Source organism: Amphiprion ocellaris, chromosome 4, assembly GCF_022539595.1.
Source record: "Amphiprion ocellaris isolate individual 3 ecotype Okinawa chromosome 4, ASM2253959v1, whole genome shotgun sequence".
NCBI classification, from domain to species: Eukaryota; Metazoa; Chordata; class Actinopteri; family Pomacentridae; genus Amphiprion; species Amphiprion ocellaris.
Genome location: NC_072769.1, coordinates 14,395,524 through 14,421,876, shown reverse-complemented (window position 1 = coordinate 14,421,876; position 26,353 = coordinate 14,395,524). Strand labels below are relative to the sequence as shown.

The 26,353-nt window shown below is 42.1% G+C and overlaps 1 protein-coding gene across 18 annotated transcripts in view; it reads left to right on the top strand.

Annotated features, from left to right (window-relative positions):
* The first annotated feature begins 4,043 nt into the window (after nucleotides 1–4,043).
* Nucleotides 4,044–26,353, top strand: part of ptprdb (protein tyrosine phosphatase receptor type Db) — a 156,962-nt gene continuing 134,652 nt past the window's right edge. For 5 of the 18 annotated variants that reach the window (XM_055009705.1, XM_055009704.1, XM_055009702.1 and 2 more), the window contains exon 1: nucleotides 4,254–4,472. The gene's annotated coding sequence lies outside the window, so the exon portion shown is untranslated. Of the gene's footprint in view, nucleotides 4,176–4,252; nucleotides 4,473–26,353 lie in introns of those variants that run through there. The other 13 variants (XM_055009710.1, XM_055009709.1, XM_055009706.1 and 10 more) reach the window with 7 other exon arrangements.

Here is a 26,353-nt window from a genome sequence, read left to right as displayed (position 1 = left end):
CCTGTCACTTACAGACAAACGCTGGTATAATGTCTTTGAATTAACCGTCTGAAGGGAATACAAGGTCAAGCATTTACTCTCTCAGAAACTTAATTTCTGTCGATAATTTTATGTTGGAAATTGAATTTACATTCTCATGTTGCTCATTGGTAATTGTACGCTTGCGTAGGTAACTTCCAACCCAACACACCTCCAAACCACACAGTAAAAACTTTCCACTTTAACCCATCCAACCACTGATGTGCTCAAAGGGTGAATTAAACCGCCACCTCCGAGATAAAATTAAAAACCAGATCCCATTCATATCAATTATACCCTGAACGGGATCAATAGTGACAAGGTCTGCAGACCATTGCTCAAGGGCTGTCAACAGGGGAAGCCCTAATCTATAGGAAAAATGGCTGGCCACCAGCGTGAGCTGTAGACGGACCATATAAATGAAATACTGATGTTTATCAAGCTGGGAAAGGTTTACTCCACTATGTGTGTGATGAAGTGTTTGATGCTACTCTTTGAGCATAACGTGAGCCAGGCGATCATCAGATGGGAGGGGTGGCTGTCTGTGTACTTGTACATGCACGTCTACTTGTGTGCATGAAAATGTGCACGTGCGTTGTCTTTTTTCCCCTTTATGGTGTTTGAAACGTGGTTTTTTTTCTTATTTAAACCATGTTGCTTTGGTACCCCCTGAGCTTTCAAACCCCTGGGTGGTCGATATGGCCTAGTTTTTGAATTTCCTGCTGCACACAGAGCGGCACACAAACAACTGGCACACATACAATGCACCGTCAGCCCCACATGCACAGCACACTCACGCACACACATACACAGCAGTACAGGCCTTGTAGGTGAATTGACAGAACATGTATGACGGAGCTTTGTTCTTTCCATTCTGATTCCAGAGAGGACAAGAAATGCATCTGAACACGGGAAAGGGAGGATGGAGGAAGAAGCGGGGAGGTGAGTGAGGAGGAAGGGGAGAAGATGTCGGGGGGAGGGAGGGTGCAGGGAAGGAGGAAAAGGAGGGGAATAAAGTATAATAATGTGTCACCGTATATGGAGCCGAGCCAAGACACACACTGTGAATAATCTGTGGCATTTTTTTTGCTGAGCCGGTTGTTGTAGCATTAAAAATATAATGCCAAATATGTCCCAGTGTCTGGCTTGCCTTAATGATGACAGCCCAGGGGATGGATAATTAAGACAGAGGGATGAGGAGTTTTCCATTATACAGCTTTAATAGTTTTCTAATGACTCTTAATCAATGGCATTGTATGGTATTGTGTAGATGTTAAAAAAAAAATCTGTGCTAGTTTCTAGAATTTTCCTTTTCTAACATTGAACAGAAAATCAGTTTTGTAAGGTGTCCTGAATATACAAAATACTGGTCTATGTTGCTTCAGAAGTCAAAGCTCTACTTTCTTTTAATATATTCTACCAATCTCCAAGGTCTGCAGCTGTTTAGTAAAGCACATGCAGCCTCAATGCATACCTGGGTGAGCCTGGAAAAAATGGACAAAGAATTACCTCTTATTATTTGGGTGATTCAGGATAGAGAATAAAGATGGACAGATGGATACAGATAAAACAGCAGGTGCATAGCAATAGGATTCATCACCTTGAAATCCAGGTTTAGACCTGAATCTACTGAAGTGTTGAGTCCCAGAGTGTCCTAAATAAACTGCTCTGAAGCCAACACGGCTTTCAAAAGGAAAAGGAGTCTGAAACTTTAAATCCTGAAAGTAAAGGCTTTATGATATGCACTTCTGCCCTTCTATATGACTTCCACTGTCTGTCCTTTGAAGAGGAAATGAAAATGATGCAATTGTTGAACATGACCACCTGACTCATTGATTCACATACAGTAAAATATCTTCTACCGTTGTTGCCTCTTTTAGTGCACAGTGTCATGTGGTTAACATTAGAGTTTACAAAAGCTGGAAGTTGTATACAGAAGCAAAGATCAATATTTCAACATGTAAGCATTGTTAGACATATCACAAATAACACTCCTATGAACCTACATACATATACATATGGATACACAAAGTTGCACGAGTACAAAGCTGACGCACACACACACACACGCATACACACACTTCATCCCACACGCTCTGTAAATAGAGAGCAGGATGTTGCAGACATTTGGGTGCATGAACAAACAAGAGATGCTCCTTGTAAGGGAGAGATTGAGAGTGAGAAAGCAAGGAATGAAGGACGATTGAGAGAGAGCTGTAGAGAGGATAAAGACGGAGAGCAGCACGCAAGAAAAGAGCTAGGGGTAGGTGGACAGATGAAGTGGTGACTCAGGAATGAGATATGAAAACAAAAGATTCAGCACTTGGAATTATTCTCCTCCTCCTCCTCCTTCCTGCCCGCTCCTTCTCTCTATGGACAGGAAAGGTAGCATGAGACAGTCGTGGATCTCACGCTAAACTTTGCCCTTTTTCTTACTCGCTCCATCCATCTTCTCTCCCACTTCTGCCGTCCCAGCTCTTTCTCACTGTCCTCTGGTTTTTCTTCCTTCACATCTGCCATTCTTACCTTGTGAGGGGCAGCCGTCACTGAGCAGCAAAAGATTGCAGTTAATAAAAGAAAAAATATTCAAGAGATGGAATACAAACCCTCTGCCGGCAGAATTTTTGATGTGGAAGTCTAATACAGAGTCAAATAAAAAAAAAATAATAATAATACGAATCTGATAAAATACTATATTGGCTAGCACTCTTGCCTCACACCAAAAAAAAAAGAATGGGTTTGAAAATGAAATTTTACACCTACACAGATTTTTGTAGCTGTTACCTCTGGCTATCATTGTTGTGTCCCTGTGATGATTCTGTAATATTTGACCAGAGTACAGAGGTCTATTTGTGCTCAGTTAAGAAGTGGCATCGTGCCGGAGCTGGAGCAAACAAGTTGGGTCCAGAGAGGCGCAAGGTGTCACCTGTGTGGGCACGATGAGGGCGAATGAATGAAATGCATGCAATTCATTCTAATGATAGAAAATCTCAGTAATTTGACATAATTTGCTTCCTGCTGGTAATAACTTTGACTTGCTCGAAAGCTTTGTATGTGTAATTTGTTGGGATTATTCACCCATACACTGTGTTTGGCATACAGTGTGCACAGTGTGCCATATATCTGTTTTTCTGGGGTTTCCCCCTGTGGAAAATATTTAGCTGAGGCTGCAAACCGCCCAGATGTTGACACACCTCGTCTCATCAATTTAGTGAGTAGATGATAGCCCAGACAAGAGCCATGCTCATTAAACATACAGTCTGACCATTGTTGTGCAAAACAGCGAGCTGCACACTTTCCCCCTGAACAGCTTAAGGATTTTATTAATGTTTTGTTAATTCTATTTCAGGTCTTCACCTCTGCCACTAAAAGCTGCGACAAAGGGAAAATCTGGAAATATTGTCGTGCATTTCACAGCACAATATGCCATGATTGACTATTGTATTCATTCTCTGCAGAAGAAGAGAAAAGAGAAGACTCCCAGCTTTTGGTAATAGGCAAGAAATTATACTCTGTGCGGGGAATGTTGGATTTGCGGTTTCTTTTTGAATTAATAGCATAACAAGTATTGCAAGTGAGAAGCAAGGGATTTTTTCTGACCAAGTTTCTGCACCATAGAGAACAAGAAGATGGATGAAATCTCTCGGTTTCTTGCATTTTGTCTATTTCAAACTTTCTGTACGAGTAAAAGAAATCCCATACAATAATTATATAATTTCCATCTCTGGCTTGCTCTCAGCCTTTCCTTGTGGCTGGACTACATATCATTATTTTATTGCTGTAGTATTTTATTGTACCTCCGCGAAGTTGGGAATATTTTATAGAGATGCATGATGACTTCACGTGGTCCAAGCAAAGATGGTTTGTGTTCACATCCTGACCTACTTGAGTAGCCTAACTTTTAAGTGGTGAATTTTTCAAATTCATTTCTGTGGATTCTCTCTCCCTCCTGCCTCCATCTCCCCCCCCCCCCCCCCCCCCCCCCTCTCTCTCCCTCCCTTCCTCTCTCCGTCTCTCTCTCTCTCTTTCCTCCGGAGCTTATCTCGGTGCGCATCGTCAGCATCAGTTTGAAGTCAAATTTGACAGCCGCTGCCTTGCCCGGTTCCTTTTTTTCCGTCTCTTTGACTCTCTGCTGGTCATCCCGTGTCGTTTAAAAGGTACAGTCTCGGATTAGTGAGCTAAACGTGTGTAATTATTGATGTACTTTTTGGGTGGGTGGGTTTGCAAAAGGGGGGGATTGACTTCGATTGCCTGCCCGGGATGTGCGCGTCCCCGGGCTTGACGTGCTTTTCTCTCAGTGTGGTCTTACCTTCTTTTTTTTTTTTTTTTTTTTTTGCAGTTGAGACGGGACTGTGGGACCGCAATCCGATCGCTTGTCTTCAACTTGGGGTGAAGAAAGACACAGGAAACTCCTCGGGATTCTCCGTACACCGAGCGCTGATCCGGATATTGTGGTGAGCTCACTTTGGCCAGATTTTTTTTCTTCCGATTTCAATGCGTTACAAAAAGTGCTCCATCTGATGTGAAACGGGCGTGTCTAAAATGGCACTTCACTTTATTATCACTATTTAAAAAACGATCACTTAATGAATTGTTTCCTCACGACAAGAAACGGGAGCGTGGCAGCAGCTCCTCCGCTTCTCTCTTTCCCATTTTTTTTTTTTAACCCCATGGCTGCGAAGTTGTCGCTCATTATGCGTGAGAATTAAACGTGGCTATTTGTGACAATCGCTTGTATTGTCAGTATTCCTATCACGGAGGGTGGAGGGGGGAGTAAATTACAGGGAGGTGGGGCGGGGGGGAGATTAGGTGAGAGAAGTGTGAGAAGAAAGAAACATTTGAGGGATCCCTCAGGGAAGAGCCGCCTAACCCCCCTTTTATGAGAGGGATTTTATTAGTCTTTTATTTCTCCACAATGATGACATTATCTGATACTGTTCTAAAGCCTCTACTTAATATGCTATTATTGTCAGTGCCATTACTGCCCATTATATATAGTGACATCCTACAGTACTGCTGGCTGTGCTGTAGGCAGAAATCTATGGGGCCATTTGCTGCTTTTATTGTCCTGTTTATCAATTAAGCCTGTCTATAATGGAGATATTCACACTTTCTCCAACATAAAACATTACTCTCCCACACACCATCCGTTAGCATCTCACCTCCCACATAGCCACACTTGCTGTCCACAGCCGATTATCTGGTTATGTGCCACCATTTGCACTAATAGAGAGTCCCTACTTAATGTAATGACAACTCGATCTGTCAGCCCGTACACAACAGAGGGCCGCTTACAGGCTCATAAGCGGTGTCATCAAGGGCAGATTGAGGGGCCATAAAGACACAGAAGACAAGACAAAGTGCCGGTCGAGGTTGTCTGAGTAGTTTGCTGATGTGTTTTATTGTCCGAGTACAGTATGGGGCCATCATTTGTTGAGGCATGTACCCAGGAATGTGTGTGTGTGTGTGTGTGTGTGTGTGTGTGTGTGTGTGTGTGTGTGTGTGTGTGTGTGTGTGTGTGTGTGTGTGTGTGTGTGTGTGTGTGTGTGTGTGTGTGTGTGTGTGTGTGTGTGTGAGTCGGCTCTGCTCAGCCATGTGTATGCAAGGAAAGAATATGTGAGCAAAAAGAAAGAGGGACAGAGAGAAGGAGAGAGAGGGATTATGCTAACTCATAGTATTGGAGGAAAAGGAAAACCCCATGTAAGCAGTTTTTCTCTTTGCTTATATATTTATATATGGAGCTGTCACTGATACATGATGCGTTCTTCCGGCTTTGACATGCTTGTCACCAGCATGAGGTTTATATGAAAGAAGGCCACTGCTTATTTTTAGCTTAGCTGCAGGACTGCGAGCACAAACAAGGTGAGGCTAAGAGGATTGACCAAACAAGACCACTGACTTAAACACAATTGAAGGCAGCTTATAACTCAGGTCACAGAAAAGGAAAATGCTGGACAAGAGTTGAGGTTCAGGCGCACCGTATCTGCATTTAGTTTTCGCAGTGTCCGAGCAGATGAGGTGAAAATGCAGAAAGAAATGATACGGCACCAGTGGGGCAGCTGTGGGTATTCATTAATCAGAGTTTATTTTATGTTTGGAGCTACGTTTAAGGTAAAACTAATAATGTATGAAAGAAAATTTCATTTCAATGGGAAAGTGCCTCGTGTCATCTCTCCTCGATTTACCCACTGCTCTCTGTTTAGATGAGTTTCAGTCTGGGATTCACACAGATGTTTCTGTAGAGATTTTGAACCCCACCATAGACATGGAGAAGCAATCATGCAACGAACCAATCATTTAGCCTCTGCAACCCCCATCGGTTCATTTTTTTTGTCAGGTGAAAATGAGATGTATTCTCAGATGATGTGCTGATATGGTGTCACTGATGGCAGTCCAGATGATGATGATGACAGTGTTGCGCTAGCTCTTCTTAATGATAGTTATAATACGGATCATCTGATTAGCGCTAATAACTGGTTATAAAGCAGGTAGGGTTAGCATTACATTATGGTGATGATGGCAGTACAGCGCTGCAGTCAGAAGCAGGTCACTACATTTTACACCAGAGTAACATTAAAAGGACTTCCTTTCCCTTAACGCTCTTCAGTCTAAGGACTCTGCAACTTCCAGCACATTTCACAAAAGGCGAACACCGGGTTAAAGGGCGCTTCCAAGAACCAGACAAGTTGAATATCCCTCGACAGCATTAAAGAATGGCTCTTTCTGTGTTTTGGTGTTGTTGTTAAGATGGTGGGTTGGCAGCACCACCACAGTCTTATGAACATGACAAGCCATGCAAAATGGTAGTGGCATACAAAACAAATCCTGATTTTTTTTCAATGTGACAGATTGCGCGTTTTTTTTTTTTTGTTTTTTGTTTTGCTTCCTCCGGTTGTTGTTTGTTCCCTCAGACGCATACTCACTAAATCGCACTTAGCGGCACATAGGCATTCAAATGTACTTACTCACTCTATCTAATTTTTAACACGCACAAATCTGACAAATGAAGCGTTCGACACATCTCAAAAAATCCCAAGGACTCATTCATGCAGGCCTGCAGTGCCATTTGCCTACATACTTCATTCTAAGAGCTATAAAATCTTATTGTGCCTCGTACTTATCCACCCATTCTGTCAAACAGTGCTTGGCCTTGGGCTTAAAAATATCTGAGTACAAACACAAACACACACATGGACACACACACACACACAGGCACTCACAGTTTTCGCAGGGACAGCCCTGGTGTGCTGGCGCCAAACCAAAGAGGTGGTGATAACAAGGTTGAAGTTAGTTAGGATTTTAGCTGCGCTTCAACCTCCTAACACCCTGTCTAAGTCCGATTCATCCCAAAATGAGATGTTTTTCCAAAGGAGGGAGATGAAAACACACTCTCTCCCCCTCTGTTTCTCTCTCCCTCTCTTCTTCCCCTGCCAAATACAGTAGAGCTAACCCCCTACTCTACCCCCACCCCTCTATTACTCTCATACTCTCACACACTAGCTCTTTCACACCCCGTTCCTCCCTCCCGTTCTCTCACATCTCTCTCCTCTCTCCTCCCCTGGCACTTCGATGTGTTTCTCTTTAATTGAGATGCATTTCAATGTGGTGCAAATTAGCTTTCTACAGCTCCAGTCTAAACTTGTAACGTATGTGTGCATGTGTGTGTGTGTGTGTGTGTGTGAGAAAATAATTCCCACAGTTGAAAGTGAAGGCGCTACCTTCCTGTTCATTTCTCCATCGTGTCTTCTCGAGCCTCGTCTCTCCCACAAACTTACATTTTTAGTATGGCATTAATAATGTTCGCCTGGACTCCTTTGGTTTGTGTCTTTTGGCTGGAGGAATTTACTTGGCCCCCCCTCTACGGATCTGAATTCTGGTCTTTGCCTCTGAGAGATGACAGTGCATGGCAGCTCATTAGGGAGAGGGATGGAAGTCAGGAGGGTCAGGAAGGTTGTAGAGACATGTTTCAGTTATGCATTGCTTGTCTTCCTCCTTCCTGATCTGATCTGTTGCTGTTTAGCTAAATGGGAAAAGCTGGCTGGTGAGACTCTGTACAGGATGCACAGTCGGGGAAGGGGTACTACCAGAAAACGGGAGTACAGTATGCCTCACTGAACATGAGCTTTCACTGACTGATAAAATGTAAAAAGCAAGAATTAGAGCAGTGGTTTGAGTGGGGGTTCACGGCTCAAGAGGTCAGAAGATACTATAAATCTCATGGGTTGTGAGATGATTAAGATAGGGGGGAAAAACCTGTTTTAAGAAGAAAAATCTATATTTTTTTCGAATCTTAAAATCTATATTTATTGTGACATATGATTCAACTTTTCATGCCCAGAAAAAACTCTTCAAAGGAAACCATTTGAAGCATATTCTTTAGCTGAACTGCACTTCCTACCTGTGATAAAGGGTCACAAGTACACTTAAAATGTGAAATGATCTCACCTTGTGGCAAAAACTCAGACTGGATTCATCTTGAAGATAAATATAGCTCTTCTTACACTACAGAGTATCTTGAAGCAGGTTTCTCTAGGTGGTCTCTAGTGTATGTGTGTCATTCTGTGTACGCACATGTGTGTGTTAGCAGCGTATGATTGCGAACATGGCATGAACTTTGCGCTGCTTTGTCCGTACAGGGGTATGCATGTGCACATGCATGTGTGTATGTCAGAGAACAAGAAGAGTCATTAGGGGGAGTGATGCTGACAGTGAGGTGACCTTGGGGCTCCCAGTCTTCCTCCTGTCGATGAAGGGGATGACTTAGTGCCTCCCTCCCCACCCATGATGGCTCATTTATTATCATTAGGCACACAGTCAAAAGATGCTGCTCAGGCCCTCAAGACAGAGTGGTGCGTCTGTAGGTGTGTGCGCTCGCTTGTGTGTGTGTGTGTGTGTGTGTGTGTGTGTATATCGCCAAGAGTGAGCGACAATAGGACAGCGACAGTAAAGGAGGCCTTATCTCCGATGATAAGTGTTGCATGTCTGAGCATATGTGTTTGTCAGCTTGTGTTTGTCACAGGTGTGCTTGCCTTTGTGCGAGCTGCTGAGCGTGTGTTTATCCATATCTTGACGTCAGACGTGTTGCCTGTCAGTCTACATCTGCCTGTGAGGCGCTCCTCTCTCCCCTGCTCGCCATGCAGCATAAATAAGGGCTGGTGCCATAACCCTAACCTTACGTCACCTCAGCCAGCCAGTGAGCAACATCAGTGGTATATGGCTACATCAGGGCGGCCTCTGTGCTATCGTTTCTCAGCGTGATGGATGGAGACTTCTGCAGGCCAGTCAATACCCAATCTGAGCCCCACTGTCCTGATTTAAGATACAGCAGCACCCAGGTGACACACTCAGAAGCATGCCACTTTAATCACTCTGAGCATCAACTCAACACTGCCAAGATTGGTGTGTGGGTGGCTTTATTGTGTGTCTGTGTGTCTGTGTGTGTGTCTTGTGTGTGTGCGTCTTGTGTGTGTGTGTGTTTGTATTAGTAACTCACTCAGTCAAGCACTGCTGTAATCACACAGCGATCGGCAAGTGCTTGCACTTCTGACAGAGTTAACATTTCTTTAGAATGTAAAGGGAGTCATAAATAACGTATACGGGAGGATTTATGCTACATGTAGCTTGAATGGTGACAGAAAACATATATTATCTAAAGGGGAATAAAACTTGTACCAAGCCTAAGTAAGCAGAATGTTCCCTTACAGTAACCCTGTCTCCTACAAAATATGGTTTTATACGTCTAATTGCTTTGAAAAAGGCAACCTGTAATTTCAGCCTGAACTAAAGTGAGGGGCAAAGTTGGAGTCATGGCAGCTTCTGAGTGTGACATACTTATACTACTAAGGGACAGAGAGGAGGCTGGGGTAGAGGATTGGGTCTATAAAGGGTGGGAGATTGTGTAGTGTGTTCTACGTATAACTATGTTTAGACGACCAGGCTGCATTGTTACTGCTAGTAAAAAATTGTGGTGTTGGTTGACTGAAAAAAATACTGAAAAAATGAATCTCTTCAATCCTAAGTCACTTTCAGGTTACCTTTTATTTTTCCAGCATTTAACCTAGACCACTACTTTTCTCTATCGTTATCCAAGAGCTTAAAAAAACCTTTAAAAACATTACTCATGCTTTAGCTGCCAGGAGCAGATTTGGTGGGAGATTAAAGGAAACCATGAACATTTGGCAGATACACTTAGTAGGCAAATCGTTTATTGACATCGAACAGTTTACATTAATTTAAACATCTCCTTGCTATGCTAATAATGTACCATAATCCATGCAATCATGTTTCCTTCTAAATGCATTTGCAAAATATCGGCATGTGAGTTTAATCAGATCTGGTTTAGATGTACTCAAGTGTACTGGGCAAACACTCGCATTAATTGTGCTTTCTGCAAGGACGGTAAAGTGAAAATATTTCATGAGTGAAAGGTTGGCAGGTCAAATTTGGCATGCTCAATATGTACAATCTCCCCGCTGTTTCAGTTTATGAGTACATCATGCAGGAGAAAACGCTTCACTATGTGTGATAATCAAGAGAAGATTGTGTTTATGAGTGAGCGGTTGGATATCAGTACTTTATCAGAGAGTAATCTGTTTGCACTGGTTCAAATTGTTCCCTCTTGACATGTCATCATTCACATACATGCGCAAAGCATACTTGTTTGTGTACACGGAAACACACTCTCTCTCTCGCGCACACACACACGCACACACACACACACACACACGCACACGCACACACAGAGGCAGCCCCTTCCCTCCAGCCTCTCCGGTTTGGCTGTTAGTCTAATTTATGAGGTGCCGTTAATTTGGCCTAAACGCTCGTTGCGAGACCTCCCTCCTCTCTCATCCCTTCATCTCTATATCCCTCCTTCTCTTCCTCCCTCTCATCAGTCACTCAGCAGAGTAAATCAGAGGGGTGGTATTGCACAGCAGGCAATACATAGACTGGACACCTTGACTAATATACCGCTGTCCTTCTCGCTCTTTCTGTCTCTCCTAGTCTATCCAACTCTCTCCATCGGCCTCTTTCTCCATGTCTCTTGCCCGCTGTCTAAATCAAATCTGGCTCCTCTCCTTTCCTTTTTTTTTTCTTTTGCCCTTCTGTTAGATTTGCTTTTTCCTCATTTCTGTCTGCACCTTTTTTAGCTCTCCTCTGCGCTTTCCCTTCCACTCTTGTCTTTATCCCACACCTGCTTCTGTCCTCCACCATTCTTCCTCCACTCTCCGTCTTCATTTCCTTGCCTTGATTTGCTCCTCTTTGCCTACTCCCCCACTCTCCTGTTCTCATGTTAAGTGTAAATTTAGAACAGAAGGCATGAGGGGATGCTTTGTGTGTGTTTGTGTGTGTGGGTGTGTGTGTGTGTGAGAGAGAGAGAGAGAGAGAGAGAAACTACATGAAAGCTTCTCAGAGTCCCCATACAACGCTCAGATGGGGCTGATTAAAAACCTAAAGCCTTGGTTTTCATCCACATTTAGGATTCACATAAAATCAGATATACACACCCGCATGCACTCAGCTGTGCACACACTCACGTGCAGGCAAGAACGCACACAAACACACAAGTTTCCGCTCTCATTATCTTCCCTTTATTGCTCTCTTTTGCTACCTACTTGTCATTATTTTCCTCTCTCTTTGTCTCTGTTTCTCTGTCTCAAACACATTGTAGTGACTGGTAGAAGGTGATTCCTCCCGCTACAATGCAAGTGAACAGACACAATGTCACACATCTGAGAGTCCCTCATCACTTTACGGCACATTGTTCTCTCTGATTCCATACTCCACGCACACTTGGGAGTCACCCCCGCCATACCGGACTGCCCAGCACACCGATACATCACTGTCCGTCTTTATACCTGTCTGCCTCTTTTCCATCTTTCACTCCGCTCTCAATCGTTCTTGGTTTCATGTCTATTCATTTTCCTTCTTTTGCTTCTAGTGTCTGATCTTTCACAGCAGCACCCATCCACCTTTCCTTTATGCTCTCTTTTCTTTAAATTCCCAGAGCACTAAGGGTTTAGCTGCTTCTCAATAAATGTAACAACATCTAGTCTTGTGTTCTCTGCTACACCCTCCCTCTCTCGGCAGGCTCCTACTAGTGCATACTTTCAGTCACAAGATAAAGCATGCTACCTCTGCCTTATCCCACTGTGTATTATATAAATCCATCGTGGTTATCATTAAGCAAGAGCACCTTAAAACACTGCCTCATTAAGATCAGACTCTTTGGAGTGGAGAATTTGAGGGTTAATACTGATCGGAGAGTTTCGATAGAACATAGCTATTTAGGAAAATGAGGAATACGTATATTGCAGCAATTATAGCCAAGAGCTCATTTTCATCAGTGACACCAGGGATCCGGCGATGCACAGGTTGATGCTATAAAAGATTTAACTGTAGCTGACAGTTACAGTGAATTTTGCCTAAAAATAAACACAATAGATCCCTATTACAGTTGCAGTTAGGACACACTGAAAAGGCAACTATTCTACTGTAAAATAACAGCTTCTACTTTATTCTGATGATACACTGAGTTATTGTTGTGAAAATTGCACCTTTTTAAATTCCCACTGTGTTCCCCGAACACCTGTTCTTGCACTATAGTCAGCTTGGGTACAATCTCCCTAAAGTAATTTGCTAAAAATATATAAGTATAGTAATCAACAAACTGAGCAGCCAATCAAACTAGGAATGAAACACAAGTCCACATTCACTTTGCTTCTTAACAACTTGTCCAACTCCTCCTTTGAAGACAATTTCAAGCCCTCACAAACTCACACACTCCTGCGCTACAGCTGTGACGTCAGTTAAGTCTATGAGGGTTTACTGCTTATAGGCCTTACGGTGGAGATTGGGATTGGGCCCGAATATCCTTCAACAATTTTTTTTTCTAACTGAAATGTAAATGTTTAATAGTATTGCACTCTCCCATATTCAGGACTAAAGAATTCTGCTTTCAGGGAGCTTTGAAGGAGAAAAGCACCAAGCTTTGTGCACCAATAGCTGACATTAGAGTTAAAACATGAGCTTCCTGCAGTGGAGATTCTTGTTACACTGTGAGCTGGCAGGTTGTTACAAACTGCTTAAGCAGTGGTGGGGTAAGGAAGTGATGTAAAAAACGAACACAGTTCTTTAAATTTAAATGAAACTTTTAAATCCAACTTGCATTACAGTTGACAGAAACGTAATCTGATGGTCGATTAGTGATTTTTTGGGGTGTAAAATTGCCCAAATGTTCTAGTTTCATCTTCTTACGCTTAACTTGTTGCACACAGGATTAATGATAAACTGACAAAATAATTGTTAATGAAAAGAATCATTAGTTGCAGCCCAAAAAGAAAAATAAGTGTGTAATCTAAAAGATGTTACTCTACCAGCATTCACACTGACATGGCAAACCAATATTGACCAATAATTCAGGCCTTTACAGTAAAAAAAAAAATAGCAACAGTATGGAATGTAATAGATTATTTGGAGGCTTTATGTGCGGTACATAGAACAGGAAAGGTTACTTCTTGGATATATATACACTACCAGTCAAAAGTTTGGACACACTTTCTCATTTAATGTTTTTTTTTTTAATGACTATTTATATTGTAGATTCTCACTGAAGGCATCAAAACTACAATTGAACACATATGAAATTATGTAGTAAACAAAAAAGTATGAAATAAGTCAAAGCATGTTTCATATTTTAGATTCTTCAAAATAGCCACCCTCTGCTTTGATTACTGCTTTGCACTCTCTTGGCATTCTCTGGATGAGCTTCATGAGGTAGACATCTGAAATGGTTTTCCAACAGTCTTGAAGAAGTTTCCAGAGATGCTGAGCACTTGTTGGCCTTTTTGCCTTCACTCTGCGGTCCATCTCATCCCAAACCATCTTGATTGGGTTTAGGTCAGATGACTGTGGAAGCCTGGTCATCTCATGCAGCATCTATCACTATTCCTCTTGGTCAAACAGCCCTTACCCAGCCTGGAGGTGTGTTTGGGGTCATTGTCCTGTTGATAAATGATGGTCCAGCTAAACGCAAACTGGATGGGATGGCATTTCACTGCAGGATGCTGTGGTAGTCATGCTGGTTCAGTGTGCCTTCAATTTTGAATAAATCCCCAACAGTGTCATCAGCAAAGCACCTCCACGCCATCACACCTCCTCCTCCATGCTTCATGGTGGGAACGACACATGTAGAAAACATCCTTTCACCTTTTTTGCGTCGCACAAAGATCTCAAAGTTGGACATATCAGACCACAGCACAAGTTTCTGCTGGTCTAATGTCCATTCCTTGTGTTTCTTTGCTTAGCTGATTAGTTCTTGCCATAATATGGATTCTAACAGTTGTCAAATAGGGCTGTCAACTGTGAACCAAGCAGACTTCTGCACGACACAACCGATGCTCCCAACCCCATTAAGAAGGCAAGAAATTCCACAAATTAACCTTGACAAGGCACACCTGTAAAGTGAAAACCATTTCAGGTTACTACCTCATGAAGCTCACTGAGAGAAGGACAAAGGTTTGCAAAGCTGTCATCAAAGCAAAGAGTGGCTACTTTGAGGGATCTAAAATATAAAAGATTTTTAGTGTTATTTCACAATCGTTTGTCTGCTACATAATTCCATATATCTTACTTCATAATTTTGATGTCTTCAATATGTATGTACAATGTAAAAAGTAGCAAAAATAAAGAAAAAACATTGAATGAGGTGTGTCCAAATTTTTGACTGGTAGTGTATATTTCTTGTCCAGACAATTGATCTATGAAATTTAATTCACCAGTAAATATATTCTGGGCATGTTCTTTGGGATCAGTAGCATAAATCAAGGGTTATCCTCTTCTGCCAATGCCGGCAGCCTGCTAACATAGTCAGGTAAGTGCAGAATGATGAATTATTATTATTATTATATAAAAAGATTTTCTCTCCTCTGATCATTTCTTGAACATGTTCATTTCTTCACAAAAGAAAAAGCATTCAGCTATTGTACTTGTGCAAATATATGCATTTACACATGTGAAAAGCATAACCTTTATTCCACTATTCCCTGTCCACCAAGGTTCAACACTTTCAACTTAAATAATAATCAGATTAAGCAACAGACATGTAAATTTGCAAGTCAAGTATGAATCAGATGTGTTTTCTTGTGTGAATCCATTATGTGTCGGTATCTCTGTGAGATCTCTGGGAGGCAGGCCAAGTGTCCCTGGCTGAGTCGTCTCCGTTCGCCGTGTCTGTTCAGTCAGCCACCCAGAAGACAGATAGAACCACCAGTCTGCTCACCCCTCCAGTCACACCAATGTAATCAGACCTCAGCAGCCATAAACCACCGGCTATGGACACTCTGCCCGGCCCGCTGTCACACACATACACGCACACACAAACACACACCCACGCACGGAAGCACAATCCCGAGTACACAGATACAGGAAAAATGACTGCAAGTGTCGACTCATGCATGAGGACAGACTTGCGTTCGTGGGCCTAGACACAATTTGAAAGCAGAAGTGGCTGTGCAGCTACATTGCTTCACACATGCACACATATCTGAACATGCTGACACGTATATATGCACACACACGGAGGTTAAAGAGAGGTGTCAAGAGCTGAGCGGTGGGTGGTCCTCCATAAGTTGAGGCTTTCTGCCCATGGAGCTTAGCCCAACATGCTCCACTCGTCGACTCTTCGGGGGCAGGAAGGATGTCTTCTGGCCCAAGGGGAATTTTCATCTTGCTGCTCATCCTGCCACTGTTGTGTGTGTGTGTGTGTGTGTGTGTGTGTGTGTGTGTGTGTGTGTGTGTGTGTGTGTGCGTGCATGGATGGACTACTGTCTGCTCTGTGTGTGAGTTATGTGAAAGCTTGTGTCTTTATCTCCCTCTCTCACTGTCTCTTCCCTTCCATCACTCTTTTAGCACCTCCATCAGTGTCTGTTTCCCCCCCTCGTCACCGCCTGCGTCTCGGGCCATTTTGCGTCTGTTTGTCTTTTTGTTATCTTGTATCTTTTGTTCTCCTTCTCGACAAACTAACGTTCAATGTCTCCCTCTCCCATCTCGCCGTCTTTCTTTGGTCTCTCTCTCCCCAGCTTTGTGGCGTGAACGATGGTGGATGACTGTGCTTTAAGAGATTTACTGCTGGATCCTGTCTCTGTCAGGTGTCGAGACGAAAGGAAAGCGATGAAGGGAGGAGGGGGGGGGGAGCAGATGGAAGATAGAGCAGTACACAGGGAGATGAAGAAGGCCGAGGAGGGGGGGTGGAATCAGAAGATGACGGCAAAGAAAGGGATGAGATGGTGAAGATTATGCAGGGGAACATGGAATGAGATAGAATAAGACAAATGTGAACGGAGTATAGAGTAGGACGAGAGGCTACACTATGTTTTTTAAAGTAGTCTGAATATAGTTTGACAGATTGGCTCTGTGCTATAGCTACACAGTGTTTCTCTCCTTTCTTCAGTTTGCCACCTAAACATTAACTCAAAGACACTCAGTTTACAGATGCAAAGGAATTCATTCTGTCAGTTCCAGATGAAACATGCATTCGTACACTGACCAGAAAGCAATTTGTTTTCTTTGGTAAACATTTGCTGGTTTCACGTTGTCGTTTAAAAGGTGTTTGTCCAGCAGTGTAGGGACGAAAGATGTGGCTAAAACATCACTAGTGGGGTTTCTATAATGTAAAAAGTTGAATGGAAACAGCAAAATTCCTAAAAACACATCTTCCATTTCATACAAAAAATGTACACTCACTTGATGTGGTTAGCAATTCTTTGGGTTAGTTGAGTCTCGACACCATCATCTCAACTGCAACAACACTCTGGCACGTTTGTACTCCTTTAAATTGATGACAGTCATTGTGGGCGAAGCAAAATGCAGGATGAGGCTTTGGTAATTCCTCAGAATAGTAACTTTTGGAAGCCTTGTGGTGGAAAATTTGTACGCACAGATACAAGCACTGTGATTAAAATGGATACTCCACCGGAATAAAAGAACTAACAGAGCTGCCTGACTGCACCATCCAAATGCTTTGCGAAAGTTTAATTTTCATTGTGACAGTTTGTTGCCCTGGGGTCGCTGTGTCCAGGGGCAAAGAAAACGGCAGCACAAAGGTAGTTGAAAGGAGGGGGAGGGATGCTGACTAAAATGGTTGGCTTATACCTGTAACCTACATCTGGTGAGTCAGAATAGGGTTAGCTTGCTTCAAATTCACTTGACAATTAAATGGAAACATGGCTACTGTGAGTGTGTTTAACCCACTAATAGACTATTCATACACCTAAATGGCCCCCAAGAGGAAACACACACATATATCTTCAAAGACCAGGCTGGCTGCCTTAATGAAAAGTAGAACATATATTCACAGATGCACACAAACTCATTACTCTTACAGTACATGTGAGTACCATCTGCTCATCACTACTTTTCTTTAGTTCAAGAGTTACTACTTAATCTGTTAAAATCAACATCAACAGGATGCACAGGATTTTGAGGGAGGTGGTCCATTTGATCAGTTTACCCTATTGGAACCAAACTGAAATAGTCCATATGTCTCTTTAAAACAGAATCTCATATGTTAAACAATTGTACGCATACATAACTAGACCTAGCCTTGCCTGAGCAGATTAGTAATTTATTCAGAAGAAAGGTCAGTTTTGGCATGAAAATGAAACAGTACCTCTCCCTTCCCCACCGCACCACATTAAATCAATAATATCTGAGCATCCAGCTTAGTCAAGTACAAATACCACATTAATGAAACACACTGTAATTATGCTTTCAGTTGTTGCCTCTACAGATTTAAGTATAAATATATTTCAGCCGTGTCATCAAGAAACAGCTCATAAAGCACAACTGTTCCTTGTCCTGCCAGGCCAAAAATAACCCTGCATCAAAACAACACAAGGGGCTGTGTTGGAGTGGGTGTGTGGCTACAGGTACTAGCGAGATGATGAGATACAAACCAGGAAGTCCACACTGAATCACATAACAACCAAAATCAGTTTACCTCCTCTGAGGAACTATTTTACAACGCTGCAGTATTATTACACTGCAATAATTTTCCCCTCCGGCTACCTGCTATTTGCCCCTCCGTCTACCTGCTTATGGGGTAAGCAGTGGAATTAACACATCGCTACGAAGCTACAGAGTTACAGATCATACAAGAAGACACTCTGCATTAACAGAATACAATCATACTCAATTATATTTACTTTTCTAAAGTGATTTCTGGTGTTAAAATGCAGGCCTGTTATCACACCAGAACAAATTTATTGTCAGGCTCTTTGACTGGTGGTCAGGTTCACACTATGTTAGTCTGTCAGCAACAGTAACGCCGGCAGCAGTGTTGGCACAATCTGGACATCTCATGTCATTTCAGAATGCTTTTACTTAAAAGGACCACTATTTTCCCAGCTAAATAACAATGAATGCATTTTGGACTGCACTAGATATGGGTTAATATAAAAACTGTTCTATTTAAGTATTAAAATCTCAGATGTATGAGCACGTAGCCACTCAGAGAGTTGCGATCACAGGGTTGAGTTTACTCAAAACAATGAGTTATCTGCTATTCTGAATTGGAACTCGAGCACTGTTGTCTTGTGTGATATCCACTCCAGCCAGGAGCTGTATTACATCAGCACAGTTCTTTTAGATTACATTTTCTTTCTTATTTTTTTATTTTTTCAAAATTATTATTCATTTCTGTGACTTTTAACTTTTAACAGTCGCAAATGTTTGCAGTGAAAATAGTTCTGCTTTCAATCAATTTATATTTGACCTGCAAGCCTTTTGGTTGCAGCGCAAATACTTCTCAGTTAATTAATCTTCAAGCTTCAGCATTTTTGTTTGAACATTTTTTTTTCTACTGTTAATTAATATTGTGTTTTGGTTTCAAGAAAACTGTAGAGTAAAATAATAAAATAAATATATTAAAAGAAGTCAAATGAAAACTAGTCACACAGCACACTTCATAGCGTGGCCACTTGCAACAGATATGCTACTATCAACCTTGCTGCACATTTCAGCAACACTCATGTTCAGACACAATCACCCTCAAGATCCTCAGTGTGAGTTTTGCAACCACTCCAGATATTGAGGTGGATCCCAAATATGTATGAGAGAGTTTTTAACACATCTCCTCGATACTCTCAAAGTTTGGAGCAGGTCCAGAAAGCGTGGATAAGAGTTCCTATTTGATTTTTACACACAGCACACATGGGGTTCACATCAGGATAAATCTTGACTTGGCTGTTGTCTTAAAAATGAAGGATTCAATGACGTGCATGTAGATGATGGTTTGACTCTCGTGTTTCCACATCAAGGTGCAAATTTAGGTCCTATATTTGTTTTTATTTCATTTTAATTGTGTCCCTATTGCAAAAAGCAGCATCTGTGTATTCCACAAGTACAAATAAATCTCGATGGTATCCGCCGAAGAACAGCAAAGCACAAACTGTCATGAAGTCATATTTAAACAGACGGGTGTTTGACACACATACATAGCAAATGTGTGCATGCATGAATGACCACCATCATGTCCGGTGAAGAAAACTAGAAAGCCAAAAAGAGGGGGAGATGCATTGAGATAGAGAGAAAAACAGAAACAGAAATGGTTTGAGGCACCCATCTGTCAGAGAAAAAGAGAAGAGACAAGCTGAGAGACAGACAGAGACAGCAAGTGGGGGGGCGGGGATTGACAAACTGAAAACAGCATGTGAATGTACAGACATGGACTGTGAGACAGGCGAAGAAAAAAAAAGAAAACTGAGACGGGGGGAATTGACACAGCACAGAGACGGAGAGGAAACAGAGAGGACACAGAGACAGGAAGACGGAGTGAAAGACAGTCAGCCTGAGAGAGTGACAGAGTGCAGTCCTGAGAGGGAGAGTGTGTGGGTGAATGTGAGAGCAGCGCTAGCTAACTCGTCTGTCAATCTGAATTTGTGATTGACACCTCGGGGTCCAGCATTCCTCTCTTAGCCCGCCGGCTCTGCCTGTCAGGATGTAGGGCATAGGGTCACACACACACACACACACACACACACACAACATATATAGATAAGGAATGCACTCTGAGCTTTGCGATAGGCACACACAGCCTTTCATATAGAAAATATGATGTCAACGTGCATATGTGCATATGTGTGTCTCTCTCCGCGCACACACACACACACACACACACACACACACAAACAGCAGAAACACGGGGTCGAGCAGAGGTGAGGTCTCCTGTGAGGTCCACTCTTGCTGACTCGATCTCAACCTCTGACACATGACCTGTGACCTTTACACTGTCAGCAATACTGCTTTCCACTGGATTTTTCATATCAGATTGTCTGTGTGATCAGACGTGTATTTATGCATTTATGGTATGACATTTTTGCTCACAATACAGTCAGTAGTTATCATTCAAGTTCTTTGTATCTCTTTCTCCTCTCTCTCTCTATATATGCAAACACACAAGCAATGTCATGAAACAAAGAGTGCATTAACATGTAAAAGTGCACAGACATGTTTAAGTTCTTGCACAGCAGTGAGCGACGATAACAAGATGTCCTCCACAGTTTGTCCTGATCTCACAGTTGCATGTCAGGCTGAAAAACAAAAAAAATAAATACTTAAAGGTTCAAATGTTCACAGTGCAAACAATACAGTTTAATTATGAAACTGCTATGTATTTGAATATGATCCTCCACGTCCTTCTGGATATACTTTAGGTGTTTTTCTTTTTTTGTGTGCTAGACTTTCTTACAGTGTGAAAGTCAAAGGAAAACTTTCTTCTATGCATGCATATGATTAAAAAGTACATTGAAAGACATGATCAAACCAAAGGGCAAATTTGTGCATTTTTAATGAGAAATGGAGTTTAAGTATACTGCTATAAGTTATATAAAAAGAAGCATTTATATTGATTTTCATGTATTTTTCAAATTATTTAAGTTCCATTTGAATATAGAATATAGACATGGTGATTATACCGTATATACAGTACCGTATATACAAAGTATAGATTTTTCCTTAAAACACTGACCATCCCAAAATTCACCTAAAAAAAAAGCCTCAGCTGAAATGACATTACACATTTTTTTAATGTGTGTAGCAGCATTAGCTATGGTGTGAAGATGACTGATCTGTCCAGACAGCATTGGTTAATGGATAAAAATGAGATGAGCGTAGCATGTAGCGCCCGTGTCTTTTTAAAATATATCACATAATGACTTAAACACACATACACGTGCAGTAATGGGAGGATGTGTCCATCTGGCAATTTGTGTGTGTATGTGTGTTTAAGTTTGTGTGTGCATGTGCGTGCACCAGTAGGGGTTTGTGACTAATGGGGTCATTATTGATGCTGAGTCAGGATTGCTGCTGATTGCAATGGTTGGATACCAACCTAACGAGTGTACAAATACACATGTACAGGCACACATGCACAATTGCTCTACTCCCCCTGTCTCTCGCTGACACAGAGAGGCACACACACACACGCACACACACACACGCACACATATTTTCATTTCTTTCAGGTTCTCATAGGTGCACTTATGCACACACATAAACCTCCCACCTCAGCTAATAAACTTACTCACCCAGACATCCCTCTCTCAACCTCTCTAGACCTCACTTACTGTTGCACACGCACACGCACACGCACACACACACACACACACACACACATGCAGACGGGCCGTGCTTTATATAACCACACACATCACAGGCAAGTGATGTGTTCGCTAATCAGGCGCTTCTGTATTTTTGATACAAAGACACACATGCTCACCTATAGTGTAAGTACTCCCACTCCCACTGTACGAACATTAACGTACAGCAGACATGCTTACCTCACAGAACGCTGTGTTTGGTTGGAAGCAGCTGCGAGAAAAATACACTCCATTAAGTGTGTCTAGGTAAATATTCTGTAATAGTGTGGGTGAATCATATTGAATGATTTTGATCTGAAAGATACAGTAGATGCAAAAGATACAAACAAGAAACGGGCTTTTGAAAATGCAAATGAAGTCATAGAGAGCAGGGCTGTTGCAGATGGTATATTGTATGCACAGCCTCTGTCGTGTAGAGTTGGGAAGCAGAGTTGAAATCAATGTCATATCATTAACACGAATGTTCTGCTCTAGTATTTTCAAATATTTGTAATCACATATGCAACAAGAGAAGCACTCAGAGAGCGCAGTACTCCGCTAAGGCTGCTCCGTCGCTGTATGATTTTTCGACGGATAAGTCTTGATAAGTCCACAGCAGTCGATTTGTAGTAGGATCACAATCATGTGATCGTCAGCAGGCAGCTGATGTAGTGTTCACTTGTTGTCATAGTTACAGCGACGTCATGCCGCTATCTCGCAATGATACAGAAATCTTTAACAAATCTGTGGATCCAGACTATAAGCCGCATCACTGTCAACATCTAATGAGGTGGTCCTTGTGGCATTTCTGACCTTCCTTGAAAATTTCATCCAAATCCGTTATTTCTGTTTTTGATTATTTCTGCACGGACAGAGAGATTCACAGATTAACAGAAGGACAAACTTACACCGATCGTCACATAACTCCGCCGCATTCCTTGGCGGAGTAATTATAACATGGATTTTCACAGCAAGGAGCTGTCTTCAACTAAGCAGTTTTAAACAGAAAAATGTCTTCTGGTTCTGTAAGATCTGTGTATCAGAGAAAATGACCCCGATGATGTCATCCTGTGTTAAAACTGGACAGATTTTTCAGGCTGATAAGGTTGTCACATCACACAAAATATAATGCTTTAGACAGCAGGCAATATCAGCAGATCAGCTTCTGCTAACTGAGTTTAGGACATTCTTGCTTTTGGTCACACGTTAAGTGGGATGGCAGTGCCAGTTGGTCAGTCACCCACTTTAATCCAGAATGAAATGTCCCACTAACTCTCTCAGGGATTGCAATGTAGTTCAGTACAGTTATTCGTGGCCCCAGGAGATGCAGTGCAATGACTTTGTTGTTCCCCTCATTTTCTCCGCAATAACCACGAGCAGGGTAAAGTTTTCGCCAGTGCAGCAAAATATCTCAACGTACACAAGATGGATTGACATATATTTCTGGTACAGACGTTCATGGCTTCCACGATGTCTTTTTCATCTATGCACATTAATTGCTGATCATTTCATTCTGTCCAGCACTTTTTAATAATTTAAACATTTTGTTTACAGTGATTGCTAGTGTGACGGTAAGCTCATAATCTGTCTCTTGTGAGAAGCCCGATTTAATGACAATCCACTAATGAATTGCTAAAATGCCCCTTTAACATATGTAGCCCAAAAGCTGAAACTATTCACTTTTTTATTAGGCATAATTTCCCTATAATCAATTACATTTAATTTGGATAGCAGAATTTTGAAAGTAATAAATTGATATTTTCATGATGTATCATTTTAAACTTGACCATTGCTGACCATTGCAATCATTAGTGCCTACAGCAGATATGTACTTATCGTGTGTCTGTACATTTAGTGTTGCTTGTGGTGTGTGTTCCTGTACACAATATGTTGTTGTGTTTGTGAATGGCTCTCCTCACAAACAGGCTAAATGCCAGCTTTGTAATCACCCCTGCTGCAGCATCATAAATAAACAAGTATTCACATCAAGATACGGCCCAACATTTAACACTATTTACAATGAGATATTTGCCTCTGTGTTTATGCTCGCATGCAGTTGTTGCATCTGGTGTGTGTGTGGCCTCATTAAGTCCCTCCGAGGGGGTTGCCCTCTACAGAGTATCACAAACACATATCTTCTTGGACCCTGAGCTGATGAATAGAGTCATTTTCGGTTCGTTAAGCTGTTTGAGTAAATGTGATTGGCACGTAGAAAAATGGAAGAAATTGGAGCAGCATGTGTGTGTAATTACAAATTGTGATGTAATACAGTATGTTTACTTACCCTGGTACCATCTTTGTGAGTGTGTGTCTGTCTGTCTATGTGTGTGTGTGTGTGTGTGTGTGTGTGTGTGTGTGTGTGTGTGTGTGTGTGTGTTGACTGTGCTTCCAGGAGTGATACCCTTTAGCACATGAACTACACTCTCAGAAATGTTTATCTTCAATAACTACTTAGCAGCATAGCCTCGGGTTTTAATCAAAGCACGAGTGGTACGTGGCAAGTGTGTCTCTGTGTGTGTGTGTGTGTCTCCAGCTCAGTGCGATGTGACAATGTTCGTTGCTCCTGAAAGCCACTATAGATTCTAAATCAAGTATTTTATGAAGTTCTGCTGCTCTGGGCACACCATTAACATTTCATGTCACCCCGGCTCCCTCTCTGCCTTCAGTCCTATGGGCATGAAGCAGAAATTCCCTCTTTGAATAATCCCTGCCACAGTCTGCAAAAGCACATCACAGTGGCCACGCTTTTGTATTTTATTGGTATCTTACATTTTCTTGAGTTTATAGTTTTTCAAAAATGAAAAAGTTCACAATCAACTGTCAGCCTTGACCCTGAGCTCAACCGCATTTGTCTGGACTTTGCATCCTAGTTTCAATCTTCCATTTCACAAACTGATTTTTCATAACGGAAGAGCAGCATTTTTTTATTTATTTATTTTTTTAAATCAATGCGGAGCTGTAGGGGGAAATTTTTTCTCCTAAGTTTCATCACTTTGCCAGACTTTATAGTCTTTTTCTTTTCACTATGTCCTCACTCTCTTAACATTCACCACTCACTTGTCAGTTCTGAAGCGCAGCTTGCCTTAAGTATCGGGATTCGGCGTGTAAGCTCCTCTCATTATCCCCGTTTGTGTGTGTGGACGTGTGTGTGTTTGTGCGTGCTTCATGTATGAGTGTATAACTGACTGTGAGAGTGTGAGTGAGTGATGGGTGTGTAAGCCTCCCTCTCTTGTGCTCTGTTTGAAATAAAGCGACAGATAATCGCAGGGCTCTGGTGAAGCTAGCTCATCTGAGCACCAATCGATACGGGTGCCATAGCTTCAAAGCAACCCTTCAAAGCGGAGAGAAATAGCCATATGCTCTCCGTGCTCTGTGTCTGTGTGTGTGCTGGAGATACAGAGCAAATGTGTGGAGAGAGAGATCGGGAGTGAGAGAACAAAAGGAAGGCAGAGACTGAGTCAGGGAGTCTCTGCGTGCAGATGAAACTGTTTTCATTTGATAGCAAACATTATCAAATCACATTTGACATACAAAGTGCTTGTGATGCAACTGATGTCGCTATTTAAATTGGACAAAATCATTGTTTCGTTAGTTGGTAATCTCCTGATATTATGGCTCTGTCATCTCTTATTCAGCAAACCGGCAGCAGCTGTGGCCTTTGTTGAGGAAATGGGCTAGGAGGAGAGACACGCTGTCTCACACACGCAGACGGAGTTTAAAGACGGGGAGATAGTGTGTGTGTGGTATGAGTGAAACAGAGAATAGACTGTACAGTGTACCGAGAGACAGTGGGAACCGAATGTGTGCAGGAAGGAAGAGTGTGAGAACGAGAGAATGACAGAGTGAGAAGGAGGTGTATGGAGATGTGTTTGTATGTGAGGGAGAGAACTCCCCAAACCATGCTGTGTTTAGCAGTGCCATCTCACCTTCCTCAAAGCGAAAATGAGAATGTATTTTTGACTTGTTGGTATTAAAAAAAAAAAAAAGCTTGTCTGGAAGTTTGCGCATGAGTTTAAGTGTGATCGAATACATGCTTCTATGTGTGTGCGCCATGTGTGACTCTATAAAGTGTGTAGGGAAAAAAAGAGACACTATGTATGTGTGTGTGTCAGCATGTCTAATTAGCTGAGACAAGCAGGTGTAAAACAGTAATTAATGGCACAACCGACTGACTTCATTATCTCCACATGAGCTTCTCATGCTGACTGAACAAACACACACACACACACACACACACACACACACACACACACACACACACACGTTCAAAGCCGCCTTTAAAACATTACATCGTACTTATGTCGAGGTGCCTGAGCATGAGAGAAAGTGTGTTTTACGACGAAACACTGGAGCAATGTCTAGTGGAGTAAGTGGACACAATCGTTGAACACGTCGCCGTTCGGCCACTCAAACACTCATTTAGTTTGCAAATGGACTCATTACTAATGAATCACAAGCTGCTTTAGAGCAGGCTGAGCACACAGTAATGGTTTGGCCATCCTCCAGAATTCAGAAGCTACAACACACACACACACACACACACACACACACTCACACACACATTGACAGAGATTGAGAGTGAGTGTCCAAAAGCCCCAATTACCTTCACATCCAATGTAAGAGAACAAGCTAGAAAGCTAATTACAAGTCCCCCCACATCTAGATGGGAAACATTCAAGCGCACACACACACACTCAGGCAAA